Here is a 16492-nt window from a genome sequence, read left to right as displayed (position 1 = left end):
TTGGGTCACTTCCAGTGACGTATTTCCTGTGCTATGAAGCACACGGACATGTTTATGGTTTGTATAGGTGAATAGGCAATAATAGGACTCTATGGACACTAATGTGCATACCCATGTGTTGGCATTTTAAACTGTTTTAGCAATACAAAAAGGTCTAACACTATTGAGAGTCCTTTTTTTTTGGCAGATCTGCCTGGGAGAACCGGACCAGCGGTGGAAGAGGCAGCAAATGGAGGAGATTTTATACATGTGCGTATTGACCTTCTTATGCACATAAGGGGCCGCATCAAATCTGGTGAGTGGAGCACACTAAAGGTGAATAGCTCATCATCCCAGGAGGTAAGTACAGTGGGAACGGGGGTCGGGGGGTGTTGTACGCTGTTAGTTAGCCTTTTAATTTTTTCTGCAAGGATGAAATAACACCATAAAGAAAAAGGAAGACAGAGAACTTTGAACCCCTTCTTTGTTTCAATATGCAGTGTTGCATTACTGATTATAATAACAGATAATAACATTAATAGACGATTAGAATTCATCAAGTTGGAAAAGGAAATGGAAAAAGTATTGAATTGTTTGGCAAAAGCTGTATATTAATTAATAGTTCATGCATACATTGGTGTATAAAATGATTATATCATTTGTCGGTGTTATTGATGGTTAAAATGTACTATAGTCAGCACATTGCAAGGACATAACATCATTGTTTTGAATTTGACTGAAACTTATTAAGAATGGAGAACTTGGAAGATGAAAAGTGGACTTGGCAAACCAAAGTGCAGTCATGTCTTCACTTGTTTACCATAAATTATAATCGGTATCAGTATATCCTTACATACTGGATAGTAGGGTTCTAGACACCTGGAATACACATGGTTTACATCATTCGCTCAGAATTTCAGGATTTAAGATTGAAGCGCTTGAGCAATACAGCCCAAGCTCTGTGTATTTTATGTTTCATTAAATGTTAATCTGGTGGTATCCTCAAGGTGAAAAATGGAATGCATATGTAGAGCATTTATGGAGCGCTGTTTTTCATTGTGTTAATTACTGTAAAACAAGTAGACATAAGCAGTTATTAGAGACATTCCTATGCTATTAACAATCATGCAAATCATTGGGTATCATGCACTTATTTTTAGTTAACCTCGCTCCACGTGCTGAAAATACTTCTCATGTAAAGGCACATGTTTAGAGCACGTTATGCTGTAATGGTGGAGGTTATTACAAGAATCAATGTCAGGGAGGACAAGATCTTATCTCGTTATGCTGTATGATCACATTGGACAAAGACTCCAAAACTAAACATTTTACGCAGCAAGCCAGAAATATTTTACTGGAAATTGGAATGTTATAGGGGTACAGCATAAACAGGTTCTCATACAATACCCGCAAGTCCATCATAATAGTTATGATATACTTTTGTTCAAAGATTTTTTGGGTGAAGATACGTCAATAGGATTGATTTACCAAAGGCGAATACAGTCATGGCACAAAATATTGGCACCCCTGTATTTTTGTCAGATAATGCACCACTTTGCCCAGAAAACTACAAATGTTTAGGCATTCTCATGTTTCTTTTGTTTGTATTGGTGTGACATGAAAAAAGTGGAAAAACAAAAAGCCAAATCTGACACATTTCACGTAAAACCCCAAAAATGGACTGTACAAAATTATTGGCACCTTCTCAAAATTGTAAGAAATAATTGCATTCCAAGTTTGTGAAGCTCCTGTAATTTGTAATTAAACCCACCTGTATCAATTAACAGGCCTTAATGATCCTGTGAACACTGTGCGCAACATTGTCAAGATGTTTACAGTCCATGGCACTGCAGCTAATCTCCCTGGATGTGGACGAAAGAGAAAAATTGATCAAAGATTGCAACAAACGATTGGTAGAATGGTGGATAAAGATCCTCGATCAACTTTCAGACAAATTCAAGCTGACCTTCAGGCACAGGGTACAACTGTGTCAACTCGCACTATACGTCGCTATCTGAATGAAAAGGGACACTATGGTAGGAGACCCAGGAGGACCCCACTGCTGACACAGAAACATAGAGAAGCCAGATTGGAGTTTACCAAAACTTACCTGAAGAAGCCAAAATCTTTTTGGCAGAATGTGCTGTGGACAGAGGAAACAAAGTCACCGCTTTTTGGTGCAGCCCATCATTCAACTGTTTTCAAAAAAAGCAATGAGGCCTTTAAAAAAAAAAAAAAGAATACAGCCCTTACAATCAAACATGGTGGAGGATCACTGATGTTTTGGGGTTGCTTTGCTGCTTCAAGCACTGGATGTCTTGACCGTGTGCATGGCATTATAAAATCTGAAGACTACCAAAGAATATTGGGGTGCAATGTAGGGCTCAGTGTCAGAAAGTTGGGTCTCTGTCAGAGGTCATGGGTCTTACAGCAGGACAATAACCCAAGCACACGTAAAAAAGCACCCAGAAATGGTTCAAGACAAAGCACTGGAGAGTACTGAACTGGCCAACAATGAGTCCAGATCTCAATCCCATGGACCACCTGTGGAGAGATCTCAAAACAGCAGTTGGGAAAAGAAACCCTTCTAATCTGTGAGACTTGGAGCAGTTTGCAAACTTCTAGTAGAGAGGTGGAAGAAACTCATTGATGGTTACAGGAAGAGATTTATTTCAGTTATTTTTTCTAAGGGGTGTGCTACCAAATATTAAATGGAGGGTGCTAATAATTTTGTCCAGTCCGTTTTTTTTTTTTTTTTGTGGAATGTGCCAGATTTGACTTTTTGTTTCTCCACTTTTGTCATACCAATACAAACAAAGAAATAAACATGAGAATGCCTAAACATTTGAAATTGCAAACAATTTTCTGGGCGAAGTGGTGCATTATCTGAAAGAAATGCAGGGGTGCCAATATTTTTGGCCATGACTTTAGGCAGTTTACTTTGTAAGGAAATTCTCACTTTGCAAAGAAGTTTTCCCTTAGCTAGTGAATGTGGTGAAAATGCATATTGCAAAGACTGACCAATCACGTGCAGGGAAATCAGAAAATATATTTGCTGTATATTTGCTTTCACAATTGGATGTTGGAAGTTTGCAGAGCATCACCCCATTCACTAAGCTACAAGAAAATTCCCTTGCAAAGTGAAGAGCCTATTTGTCTTTAGTAAATCAACCTCAAGGGCTGTGGTTTTTGTACTTTTCTTCAAGTGCTTGTAAGTACTTTTCAGGGGAATTGTCCCTTAGCTTAGCAAGTGAGGTGAAGTTCTGGATGGCTTCCATCATTCGATCATGTGCAAGCAAAAATACTGTCAGGACAATTCAGTAAGAAACTTGCCACTTTTCTGGCAGTTTGGCTCTTTAAAAAGTCTTACACCAGATTCTAAAAGCCCTGATGCTATTTTCTGTTGCTTTAGCAAAGCATTTGGCAGATTACGGTAGTTTCCTAATAACACCAATTTTATAAATTGATGCTATTACTGCACTAAATTCAAAACTAATTTCCTCCAGTTCATAGTCAACAAAACTGGAGATAATTAAGACCAACTGTGAGTTGGCATACAGGAAAAGACAGAGTGCCTGTCTCCGTACACTCTATAGCAGTGCAGCATGTTTGCCACTCCCACCCCCTCCTTTCAACCTGTTCACAACCGACAGACCACAGATGAGTATGCTGAGATACTAGTTCCTCATTGGGTCTGCTTTCTTGTTATTGACAGTATGCAGTGGGTAAATTCTATAATTAATAGCAGGCTGTCTATTGGCTATGGATCATGCCACTGCCAATCACAACAGTAGCAGACCTGATAGAAAACTAGTGTCTCTGAATCCCCAGCAGGCTCTGCCCACTCCACTACAAAACTCTGCAACTGCTGAGCTGTCTGCGTGATTTCTGCAGCGGTGGGAGGGAGCTCAGATGCACTGAGGACAGTGTCCATATTCTGTAGAGTCTCGGCATATGGTGCTTGCCGCAAATTACATAGTTACATAGTTAGTCTGGCTGAAAAAAGACAAAAGTCCATCCAATTCAACCATTAAAAAAAAAAAAAAAGTTTTATTCCTATACCCACAGTTGATCCAGAGGAAGGAAAAAAAAAAACAGAAAAGCATGATCCAATTTGCTCCTGCATAGAAGAAAATTCCTTCCCGATCCCCCGAGAGGCAATCAGATATATTCCCTGGATCAACTTTACCTATAAATGTTAATATCCAGTTATATTCTGTGTATTTAAGAAAGAATCCAGGCCTTTTTTAAAGCAATTCACTGAGCTGGCTAGAAAAACTCTTGAGGGAGTTTATTCCACATTTTCACAGCTCTCACTGTGAAGAAACCTTTCCATGTTTGGAGATTAAATTTCTTTTCCTCCAGACGAAAAGAGTGCCCCCTTGTCCTCTGTGATGACCTCAGGGTGAATAACTGTACACCGAGTTCACTATATGAACCACTGATGTATTTATACATGTTGATCATATCCCCCCTTATGTATTACACATGTTGATCATATCCCCCCTTAATCTCCTCTGCTCAAGAGAGAATACATTCAGTTCCTCTAATCTTTCCTCATAGCTGAGCTCCTCCATGCCTCTTTTCAGTTTGGTTGCCCTTCTCTGCACTTTCTCCAGTTCCCCAATGTTCTTTTTGTGAATTGGTGCCCAAAACTGAACTGCATATTCCACATGAGTTCTTACTAATGATTTGTACCGGGGTAATATGATATCTCTCTCTCTGGAGTCTATACCTCTTTAATACAAGAGAGGATTTTGCTCACTTTAGAAACCGCAGCTTGGCATTGCATGCCATTATTAAGCTTGTGATCTACCAGAACCCCCAGATCCTTCTCCACCATTGATTCCCCCAATTTTACCCCCCTAGTATGTATGATGCATGCATATTCTTAGCCCCCAAGTGCATTACCTTACATTTATCAATATTAAACCTCATTTGCCACATAGTTGCCCAATTAAACAGAGCATTGAGGTCAGCTTGTAAGTTGAAGACATCCTGTAAGGACGTTATTCCACTGCACAGCTTGGTGTCATCTGCAAATTCATGTACTTGTTTTCTTCAATTTCAACTGAACAATTAGGACATGAAACTATTTGCCTTGTCCATGTGTTGGGACTGCGGTGGGCAAGACTGCCCAGTGCAGCCCAACGAACTTGGTATGAACAGGCCTAGAAAGTGATAAAAAAAAGAATAGTTTATTCTTAATAGTCTTTGGAACAGAAATGGATGAGGAATCTTCCAATGATAACTGTATTACAGGGAATTTGTTTTCACTTTCCTCTCCTTTTATGTGGTGGTTCTGAAAACTTTAAGCACTGTAAACTTTTCTGTTATTATCATTTGTGTTGTTTGCTCACATTAATAAAATACATGAAAAAAAAACTACCCAGCCTAGTCAACATATAAACACAGACCTACCACAAAATACAACAAGCTAATTTTTTCTGCAAAGCATAGCTATGGGTTGTGTTATGGAATAGGTTTAGACATAGTTGGTATAGGTACAGTTTCAACATAGTTATGGTTTGTATTATGGTATAGGTTTATACGTAATTAGTTGGTACAGGCACATTTTTAACATAGTTCTGATTTATTTATGGTATAGAGGTTTAGAATCAGTTGATATAGGTACATCTTACCCTACTGACAAATGATCCTTTAACAGATAATGTTAGGTTCTATTGACCTGACTGGCAGAATCCTGGAGATCTTCCTCAGTCTGGGTGGCACAATAATTTCTGTTTTAGGAAATTAAACATACTTCCTTAATTCAGGGACGCTTTGTTCCAGTAAGCTATTTAATCTTTTCAGCACAACATATATCAAGATGCTTTAATGCAAGCATGTGGGGAATGTCTGTTTTGCGTAAAAACTATGTTCATAAGATAATGTAAACATTTCTTCAAGATATGGAATGTTTTCCTTTAATAAACGGATTCCTCGGTTATGCTATGGACATGGATTCCAAACAGCAGTACCATTGCTTCAACTGTACTGTGAGCTGCTTTTAAGGTCCGCACATCCAGTGATGGAAACATTACTTTTCATCAATCTACTCCTGTTAAAAGGGTGAGAAAGTCAATGAATTTCCTTATTTTAATTGGCTGACATCTTGTCCCTTGCTAGTACAAGAAAATTAAGTTTGCACACTGTGCCAGCTGGAATTAGCTGTGCCTTTGCAGCATGCCTGTCGGTATAGCCCTAATGAGTGGCTGCATGTGCAGAAATTAAAGTGAGCCACAACATAATGACAGATAATATTTTGAAGTCCAAAACCAACATGCTCCAAATGTACCTAGAATTTTTTTTTTTTACATAAAGATTTATTAAATTTGTGGCACTACAAAGCAGTACATACAAATGCAGTGAAACAATATCTAGATAAAAATGTATGCACAAATCCAAAACAGCAAGTATATAATGTTGACAGAGGGTCATGGTGTGGATTGGAATCCAACAGTATACAGGTGTCAAGCCCAAGCTACCTCTTGAATGGCAACAGAAGGCAAGCAGAAGTCAACTAGGCTGGAGGAAAGCAGCTTATGTGTCGAGTCGGATTCCCAAAATCAAGTACTGGGTGGTATAAAGCCCATTGAGAAGTATTCTTGGAAAGTCTGGGACCATACCGGTTAGAGGCCACTTTTATTTCAAAGCATACGTGGGGAGAAAGATAAAGACAGAAGAGGGGAAAAGAACAATTTGGTTAGAAAGAGAGGGGAAAGGAAGGGAGGGAGGTGTCCAGCAGGTAGGAGCATCTGAACAGGGCAGAGTAAACCAATGCGAGAGCATCACTTAATGGAGGAAGGGTAATAGTTTAGGTGATGTGGAGATTTCCGTCAATGTAAACCACAGTTCGCTAAATTTGGTGTAGTTTTCCTTAGCCATAGCAAGCAGCTCTTCGAGTGGTTCAATTCAGAGATCCATTCTCTAAATGAAGGGACCGTAGAAGTTTTCCAGTATCTGGGAATCAAAGCCTGGCCAGCTAAAATGAGAAATCAGAAGAGGTCCTTTTTAATTCTTTTGACAGACCCAGGGATCATGGAGAGAAGAGCTACCCCTGGCTGTTTTGGCCACCCATGATAACATGGCTCAGCTTAAAAATGGTCTTCCAGAACTGTTGAATTCTCGGGCATGACCCGAGATAGAGATGCATATCATCTGGCTCACCCCATCTTCAGCATTGGAAAGGAATGGAAGGATTTATTTTATGAAGGAGTGACGGGCACCTAGTTAATATTTTTTGTAGTTTTGCTCCTGTGCCTGAGAAACTAAGGATAATGTGAATGTGAGGTGATATGTGAGGTGATATGTCTCTCTCCAGGTCTACCCATCACTTGCATTGGTCATAGTGATGCCAGTCCAGGATTCTGCACAAACTCACTGTGGCATGATAGAGTTCCAGGTGGGGAAGCCCATCACCACCACCTGATTTGCGCTTGACTAAATGTTGTGATCGGGCTGATTGAGAAAATAGGCGAGGGGCCTAATGATGTAGAGAAAATGGGGGAGAATATCAATCTTAAAGAGAGACATTCATACCATTCAGGAGTGTTTGAGATGAAACCTGCTTTTTCAGTCTGTGTTGCATAGCATTGAGAATAGGAAGGTAATTTAGTACATACTGTAAAGTTATAGTTGTGGTGGTATTTGTACTCCTAAGTATTGATAGGATTCCGAGTCCAGTGAAAAGGAAACACAAACTTTGGGTTAAAGCCGTAAAGTAGTATATCATCTGCAAATAGACTAAATTCATATTGTTTCCCCTTTATGCCAATGCCTTGAATTGAGTTGTTAGCACTTAACGGCTTTGCCAGATGTTCCAAAGCTATGATATATAACAACGGCAAAAAGGGGCAGCCTTGCCACGTGCTATTTGTTATGCACACAGGGGCAGATAAAAGCCCATTCATGTAGTGGGACAGGAATATAATGCCATGATTTTGTGTAGGAAGGATAATGGTAGCCCCATTTGTTCCAAAGCTGCCCTGAGGAATGTCCAGTTGAAGCAGTCAAATGCCTTCTCGGTGTCTTAAGACAGGAGACAAAGGGGTATCTTCTGACTTTGTGCATAGATGATGACATATAATGTTTTAATGATGTTATGATGGGCCTCGCCCTTGGGTACAAAGCATACATTGTCTAAATTTATCCCACAGGGAATGTGGGGCAGAAACCTACCTGCTAATATTTTTGCATATATTTTTAAATCTACATTAATGAGACAAATAGGGCAATAAATGGAACATTGGGTTGGGTCTTTTTGATCTTTGGGTATTAGTGTAATATGCACTTGTTGGGGACTGGCTCGGAAAGAGGCACATGTCAGAAATGGAGTTAAATTCAGGATTGGGACAAAATATCTTTGAATTGCCAAAAAAATGCGTTAGTGAAGCCTTTAGGGCCTGGACTCCTTCTGGTTGACAAGGATTTAATTATGAAGAGGATTTCTTGTGTGGTAAATGGGTCCGTTAGAGCATCTGTCTGTGATTGGTCAATTTTAGAAGATGCCATTTGAGTGACATACTGGAGCAATTGGGGATTGGAGGAAAATGCTATAGGCTTTGGGATGTTATACAGGTCAGAGTAGTATTAATGGAAAACTGAATCAATTGCTTTGGCAGAGAGTACTATACCCTGCCTGGAGCATTGAGCATTGGACATGTATGCTCTCCCTTGTTTGTAAGGATCTGGCCAGGGGTCGACTCAGTTTGTTTCCATGTTTATACATGGTTCGGTAAAAGCAGTCCTTGTGCCAGAAATATTGCTGATCCAGTAGTTGAGCTGGAGCTCTAGAACATATATCTCCTGTAAAGTTTTCGCTATGTCCACCAATCACTCTTTCTTAAACCATGCGCCTTTGGCAATAAGGGTTCCTTTGGGGCTTCAGACAGGAATTGAGAGGTTGTGCCATGAACCAGAGCACGCTGGGACATCTTAAAGGAGAGCCTCATTGAGTCACCAAGAGGCAAAAGGTTTGACTGAAAATGGGAGAACAATTGAAAAGAAAATCAGGAAATTGACTGATCAAATTTGGGATCCTATTGAAGCCAATAGTTGCCGGCTAAGCAGGCAGTGGGACATATAAACAATGTGAGGAGGGATGCAGAATCCTCCAAAGGTTGACACATTGGTGCTCATGGAACCGACTCTTCAATTTGTTAAGCTGGGACAGAGAAAAGTGGGAGGTGGGGGATGTAGAGTTGAGAGCTGGGTTGAATGTGAGGTTCAAGTCCCCCCAAGGATTACTACACCTTCCCAATGACAGCCAAGGACTTTTAACAGAGAGATCAGCATAGGGACCTGACCCTGGTTGGAAGCAAACAGATTTACATTTGAGAACAAGAAATCTGCTCCTGGGATAATGAGTTCTTGAATATATAAAGCTGGGAAGGAGGCATTAAAGCCAAGAGTCACACTTTTGGACTTCCCTACTTGGTCATTGCACAGGTACCTCTTTGAGTAATAATGGGTGGGCATGATTGGATTTAAATTGGATCTCTTGTAAAAAAAGGATCTGCACCCTTTGCGTATGCATGCGGTAGAGTCGCAAACCAGGAAAAGGACAGGGAGGACCAAGTAGGGGAAGAATAAAAGAGAGATTAGAAGGATGACTTGAAATAGAGGGCCCCATCAGGGCAGAAGAAGGCTATATGGTAGGGGGAGGGGAGCACTGAGAAGGGAAAGGGAGCGGAAAGCAGAAGTTAGAAATACAGGTAAGCAGGCTAAGGGAGATTCACCTACAAAAAAATAGAAAGGAAAGAGATAGACAGACAGACAGACAGATAGATAGATAGATAGATAGATAGATAGATAGATAGATAGATAGATAGATAGATAGATAGATAGATAGATAAAGTTTGTTGTTGAACTTTTGTATAAAAGTTCTACAACAAAATTACAAAAAACATTTATTACCTAACCTAACTTTAAATTCCCATGACCTGCCTTTAATGCCCGTTGAAAAAAATCTCCCTATAGCTATTTGTTCTGGCTTTAATATTCTTATATCATCTGCCAAAGGGCTGCAACCCAACAAAATGATAACCAAGAAGAAATGTATCACTCCTTATTTTCTCCACACTGTCAAGACAGCGGGAATCGTAAATTTATGCCAGGGATGGAAATCTACAACCCACTATTTTCTGCACAGTAAAAATGACTTTCTGAAGTGCGTTCCTACCCGCTACTACACCAACTCAAGCAAAGCCCCAAATGGGCACTTATGGGGGGAGGTGGCCTGTCAAGGAACTTGACCTGCTAGGATAATGCTCAAGATGAGAATGTAAACCTAAGACAGGTATTCAGTTTGAATTAACCCAAGCAGTTGCAAGCAGTGTTAAGCTTGCACCAATACAGGAGCTAACCCTTAGAGGGGCTTACAGCAAGGTGATGTAAGAGGCCAGGACCACGAGAGATAGGTCCCAACCCCAGCTACCCCATAGGAATAAGCAAACATTATGAAGCACATATATAGTGAAAATAAACTCCAGAAAGCAAAGAGCAATACAGAGACAACAATGTAATATAGAATCAACAATGTATGAGGAATCCAGATGACCCCTGACCCACTGCTATTTGGGGGACAGGGCTCCAAGGTGAGTAAATGCTCCTCACCAGTGGCTCTGCGTAGGCTCTACATAGGGAGATTGTGGAGCATTATAAGGAGCCCAGGGGTAAGGGAGCCACAAATAAGAAGGAAACCAACATAAGTAGGGTGTCTTTTCCACAAACCTGTAAGCCTGAAATCAATGTTACAAACCCTGGAGACATGACCCAGCCCATTGCTAATGAAGAGGCGGGCATAATACAAGCTGACCACCGCCAGAGGCAATAAGGTGTCAGGCCAGGGAGGTAGAGAGGTAGGTCAGGAAACAGAAAGACCAAGGGGAAACAGCCATCCAGGGACATGAACCCCCCCCCCCCAGGGAAGTGGAATGGGGTGGGGGGTTGGTACCCAGGGCACCAAAACCCCATGGCCTGTCACCAATATTTAAAGTAATGGAGGGATGGGGGGAAGGGAGACAGTATCCCAAAAACACAGGGAACCCAGTGTCTATCCCTCCCAAGTAAAGTAAAACAGCTGGAGGATGTGGGAGCTGCCATTAGAGATGTGCATGGCAACAAAATAGTTTCATAGTCAATCATTTAGTTTCACCATATTTTTTATGTTGGAATGATTTGTTTTCGGAATCCATTTTGTATACTCAGATTCGTTTGGTATATTCGTTGTTCCAAATTTGTATTTTCAGAAGTTATTTCAGAACATTCGGATTAATTTGTTATGTTTCCAGTGCAACTTTGCATTGTGACTTGCTTGTGACTTTGATGCGTCTTGCTTGCGACTTAGATGCCTTGCTTGCGATGTTGATGTGACTTGCATGCAACTTTGATGTTTTGCAACTTTGGCCGATCTCCTCCACTCCATCCCCCACAGCCACTTCCTCCTGTGCCACTATCCCCTCCCTCCTAGATTGTAAGCTCGAAAGAGCAGGGCCCTCGAATCCCTCGTGTTCTGTTTTGCTACTGTACTGTCTCATGTTCTGTCCCCCACTATAATGTACAGCGCTGAGCAAACCTTTTGGCGCTATATAAATACTGTATAATAATAATAATAATATTAACAATACAGAATGAGACATGATATTGAAATTGCAAATGAATGAAACTGAATTTTATAGTTGTTTTGTTATAATTTATTTTGGATTTGTTGAAATTCATTACTATTGTGATTCAGATATCTCATAAATGATAGATTGCTAGGGAAGCTGAAAATCATTGTAAAAATTGGCACTATTACAGTGATAACCACAATCTTCCAGGTCCTGTGAGAGCGTCTTCGGCTCTGTACACTGACCACAGGGGGTCGCTTGCCCAGCATTGCTGCTTTCCATAGAACGGCTTGTATCTATTTCAGTGAATATAATGCATCTTTGATTAGATGGAGTGGAGATTGCAATGTCACTGCTCCTACTTTCTACCATCTCCAATCAAAGGATGCCTTGTATTCACAGAAAAAATATAGGGTGTTCTATGAGTGGCAGGGGTGCTGAGCAAGTGACCCCCTTGTCAGTGTGTACAGTAGAAGCTACGCGCACCTCGACGATTGCAGCTATCCATGTAGTAGAACTGACTACTACAGTGATTTTCAGCTTCCCCAGTGGTCAATAAGGTATGAGAAATGCAATCTACATTGTGCCACGCTGGACCTAAGTAAGTATGCAATACAAATAACTTCCGGAGATCAGATTTAAAGTGTTATTAAACCCCGGACCCGGCATCCAGTATATCGGGTCTCCCACAGTACACAGGACATGGAAATACAATTATTTAAGTAAATATAAACTGCTAAATACCTTTTCTCATCAGCAGTTAGAGTAGTCTTGTGACTTCTATCAGTGTCCAGCAGAGCACTGGTTAAAGCTTGTAGGAGGAGTTTTCTTCCTGCTCTACGAGGATGCAGGACCCCTGACCTCTGTTCGGGCAGTGCTGATTGGCCCTGTGCTGGTCACATGCACTCTCCCATGACGAAAAAAAAAAACCTCTTTAGGAATACACACCGAACTGGGCATGTGCAAAGTGTCTCCAAAAATATGTCTTATCAGGAGATAAGAGGGGGACACTGGAAGAAGGGGAGGATCAGAGAAGACAGGATCAAACTGCCTTTTTACACAATGCAGAGGATTAACCCCTCAGGATCCACACGGAGTATAACAAGCATGCTTTACTGCATATACAGACTGATTTTACTGTTGTGGGTTTAGTAACACTTTAACATAACTGGGCCCTTAACACATACAGTAGTCACGTTGTGATTCATGCATCAATGCCATAAAAAACAGGATGCATGCTGAGTGCAATACATTGAATTTCTCTGTAAAGTATAATTAGTGAAAACGTGATTCGAATTCAACTCATGATGGGGCATAATTTATCAAGCCCTTTAAACAGGCATGGTTTAGGAGTGCATGCTGTAAAATCACTAGCTGTGTCATCTGAGTCTATGAGCAGTTAGAAAGTCCTTGACTTGCCAACTTTGAACTTTAGATAGACGGCGTGCTTTGCCCAAGCAAGTTTCTGCTTTTACCTTCTTATTTGCTCCCACGTTGCTCCGCTCATCCACCACAAGCAAGACGCCTGTGTAAGCTCTGAGTCACTGAAGTCATTAGCTTAGAGAGGAAAATGGCCTCACCTGTGAATTCAGCTTTATTTAAAAACAGATAGTGATCCTGATTAGTTTGCTGTGAGCGCATGCATACAACATTTCATACACGTATGTCTAAAGCCCAACTGAACTTTCAAGTTTATATCAACAAAATACATCTCAGGCACATCAAAAACAAAAGTTGTGCAAAGGCTTACTGTTCATTTTCTTAGAAAACTGCCCAAACTTGAAAAGAAAAGGCTTTCCCCTGCCAGCAAGTTGCAGAGAAGGGGCCTTGCTGTGTGGAAGCAGTGGTCTCTCTGCAGAGGTCAGACATATCTCCTGCTAAGTCAGAGTTAGAGTTCTCCAATCAGCGGGGAGCAGGGGTGGACTGACCATTTGGAAACTCGGGCACTGCGCGAGGACCCGGGGTCAGTAGGGGGCCCCATGAGATGCCCCTGGTACCTTTTTCCTAGGCTTTTTTTGAGTTTGGGCAAGGACACGGGCCCCATGATCCCCTATTGCCCGGGGGCCCCATGAGTTGTCAGTCCACCCCTGGTGGGGAGTAAGCGGGGGGGGGGGCTGTCTGATTGCAACACTATAGATCGGACACTGCAGAGATGTGTCAGACTTCTACAGAGCAAGGAATATGTCACTAGCACACAAGGAAATTGCAAAATAGAGTCCAACACTTTATTGAACAATTATATCATTGCAAAGGATAGCAATGTTTCAGAGCCACACAGGACCCCTTCATCAGGGCCTTGTTCTGAATTCTAAAGAATTGTGTGGATGGAGGAACCTGTTTGGGGTTTTTTTTACATCTGCTGGCTGAAGGAAAAGAAACAATTCATCTATGGCCAGCCTAAATTTTCTCTGTGGAAGCAGTGGTCTCTCTGCAGAAGCCTAGAGCAATGCTGCCAATGCACATGCTCCTAAAAATGGCTGGAAGGTAGGTGGGTGCTGCAGTGACCACCAGATGGAAACTGGAACAATTCAGAACAAGGTGAAAAAACCCCCACGGCCATTGGCTTGTCCCGGGAGTGGTATATCTGCCAATGCCTAGACCCTAAATTAAAGGGGAGGTGCATCCAAAACCAGTACAGTCTAAAGAAAACCCCACAAAAGGATATAGCACCTCAAAGGCTAATAAGCAGCATAAATTTATTAAGGAAGTAACAATAAAACAAGGCATATCATATAATCAACCAAAGCATGTAATCCATCCATCCCCTCCCCCCCTCTACCACCAACCAATCCCCCCCAACTGTGTCCCACACAGTCCCGCCCCCCCTCCAGGGCAACCCCAACAATCCTACGGGCCCCCCTCCCACCCCCAGGGCACCAAGGGCTAACCCTCCAACCCTCTCTGAATCCCTAATGTCCCCCCATCCCGTGCTGATGAAAGCACTCCCCGATAAGACCCTCTGTGGTTGTGCTAATGAGAGTAATGTATCAGGACATGAAATCTGGCTGACAGGAAAAATCCCAATTAGTATAAATGGAGTATAGATCCACCATAACTCTATAGCTATGTGGGTTTGCTACATGGATGATGTTCTGCTGGCATGGAGACGGTCACGTGAGGAATTTCAGCTTTTTATAGAAGAACTAAATTGTAATGATAAAAATATTTTTCCAACATATAAAGTGGATGAATGTGAAATGGAATTCTTAGACCTGAAAATAAGAAAGGTGGGAGCAGGGGCGGACTGACAACTCATGGGGCCCCCGGGCAATAGGGGATCATGGGGCCCCTGTGTCCTTGCCCAAACTCAAAATGCCTATGAAAAAGGTGCCAGGGGCATCTCATGGGGCCCCCTACTGACCCCGGTCCCTCGGGCAATGCCAGAGTTTCCAAATGGTCAGTCCACCCCTGGGTAGGAGAGAAAATTGAGACTGACACTTTCCGTAATCCCATGGTGGGTAATACCCTTCTCCATGCCACCAGCCACCATCCCTGGTAAAAAAAATCTTTGAATATAATCAATCTCACTGAAAAGGAATTCTCAAAAGATCAGCTATCCTTGTTACAAAAGGGCCTGGGTTTCTTACGCAGTTGCCCTGGATACCAGTTTGAAATTTTGTAAGGATATATGTCTTTCTCAGACGAGTCAGTTTTAAACTCATGTCTATGCATAGAGAGGTACAGAAAGGTGGGGAAGTTACCAACATTGAACCTCAGGATGTTGATCTTAAGCATATACTGATGAGCTTGAATACCTACAGGGTAATTATTGGTTGGATTCAAATATGCTAGACCCACCACCACCATCCAGCTTGTCAAATAAGTCCAAGACTTTTCCTAGTATAACTAACAATAGATACCTCCAAACATTTTTAGAGGCGGTAACTAGAGATATTAAGGAGATGGACTGGGACTATTTTTTGCTGGATGAACGTAATCTATCGACTGGTGAACGTAGAGCCCTTAGGGAACTTAAAAGCCTCAAAGAGGTAGTGATTAAGCCCAGTGACAAGGGCAGGAATGTGGTCATTTGGAAAGACAACAAATATGTTGAAGAAGTATACAATTAAATAATGAATTGTGTTATGAAAGATTTGTTAACAATCCTTTTCCTGCCCTTGTCACTGAAATTAACTACAAATTTGAGAGAGCCTTTGAAGTGGGATTGATTGGAAAAATAGAACAGGACTACCTACATATAGAGGAATATAGCATCCCTATGTTCTGTTACCCCAAAGGTCCACAAGAATTTAACCCAGCCACCTGGGAGACCTATTGTCTCTGGGGTAGGTGGACCTACAGAACGAGTGGGACAATATGTGGATAGAAGAATTAGACACTTAGTTGAAGCATTGCCGTCCTTTGTTTTGGATACAGGGCACCTCCTGAGTAAATTGACAGATCTGAAGGTACTAGTGGATTGTTTACTGGCGGGGGTGGACTTGCAATCATTATATACGTCCATCCCCCACCAGATAGGAATCCAAGCTATTTCAGAGTGGCTGGAATTTAAGCACCCATTGTCTGGCCCACATAATGAATTCCTGGTGGAATTATTGGATTTCATTCTCCAGTAAATGTTACCATCAGACTAGGGGAGTTGCTATGGGCACAGCATACTCACCTTCATATGCATGTTTGCACCTAGGCTGGTGGGAATAAACTGTAGTCTATGAGAACCCAAGATACCATAACTATGTAGCTATGTGGGTTCACTACATGGATGATGTTCTGGTGGCGTGGAGAGGGTAACGGGAGGAATTCCAACTATTTATAGAGGAACTAAACTGTAATGATAAAAATATTTTTCTAACATACGTGGATGAATGTGAAATGGAATTCTTACATCTGAAAATACGAAAAGGTGGGAGAGAAAATTGAGACTGCCACTTTCCGTAAAC

The sequence above is a fragment of the Staurois parvus genome, unplaced genomic scaffold (assembly GCF_062004578.1).
Source record: "Staurois parvus isolate SC_StPar_1 unplaced genomic scaffold, SC_StPar_1.0 ptg000432l, whole genome shotgun sequence".
In the NCBI taxonomy this organism is placed as follows: Eukaryota; Metazoa; Chordata; class Amphibia; order Anura; family Ranidae; genus Staurois; species Staurois parvus.
Note: the sequence above shows the minus strand (reverse complement) of the source record.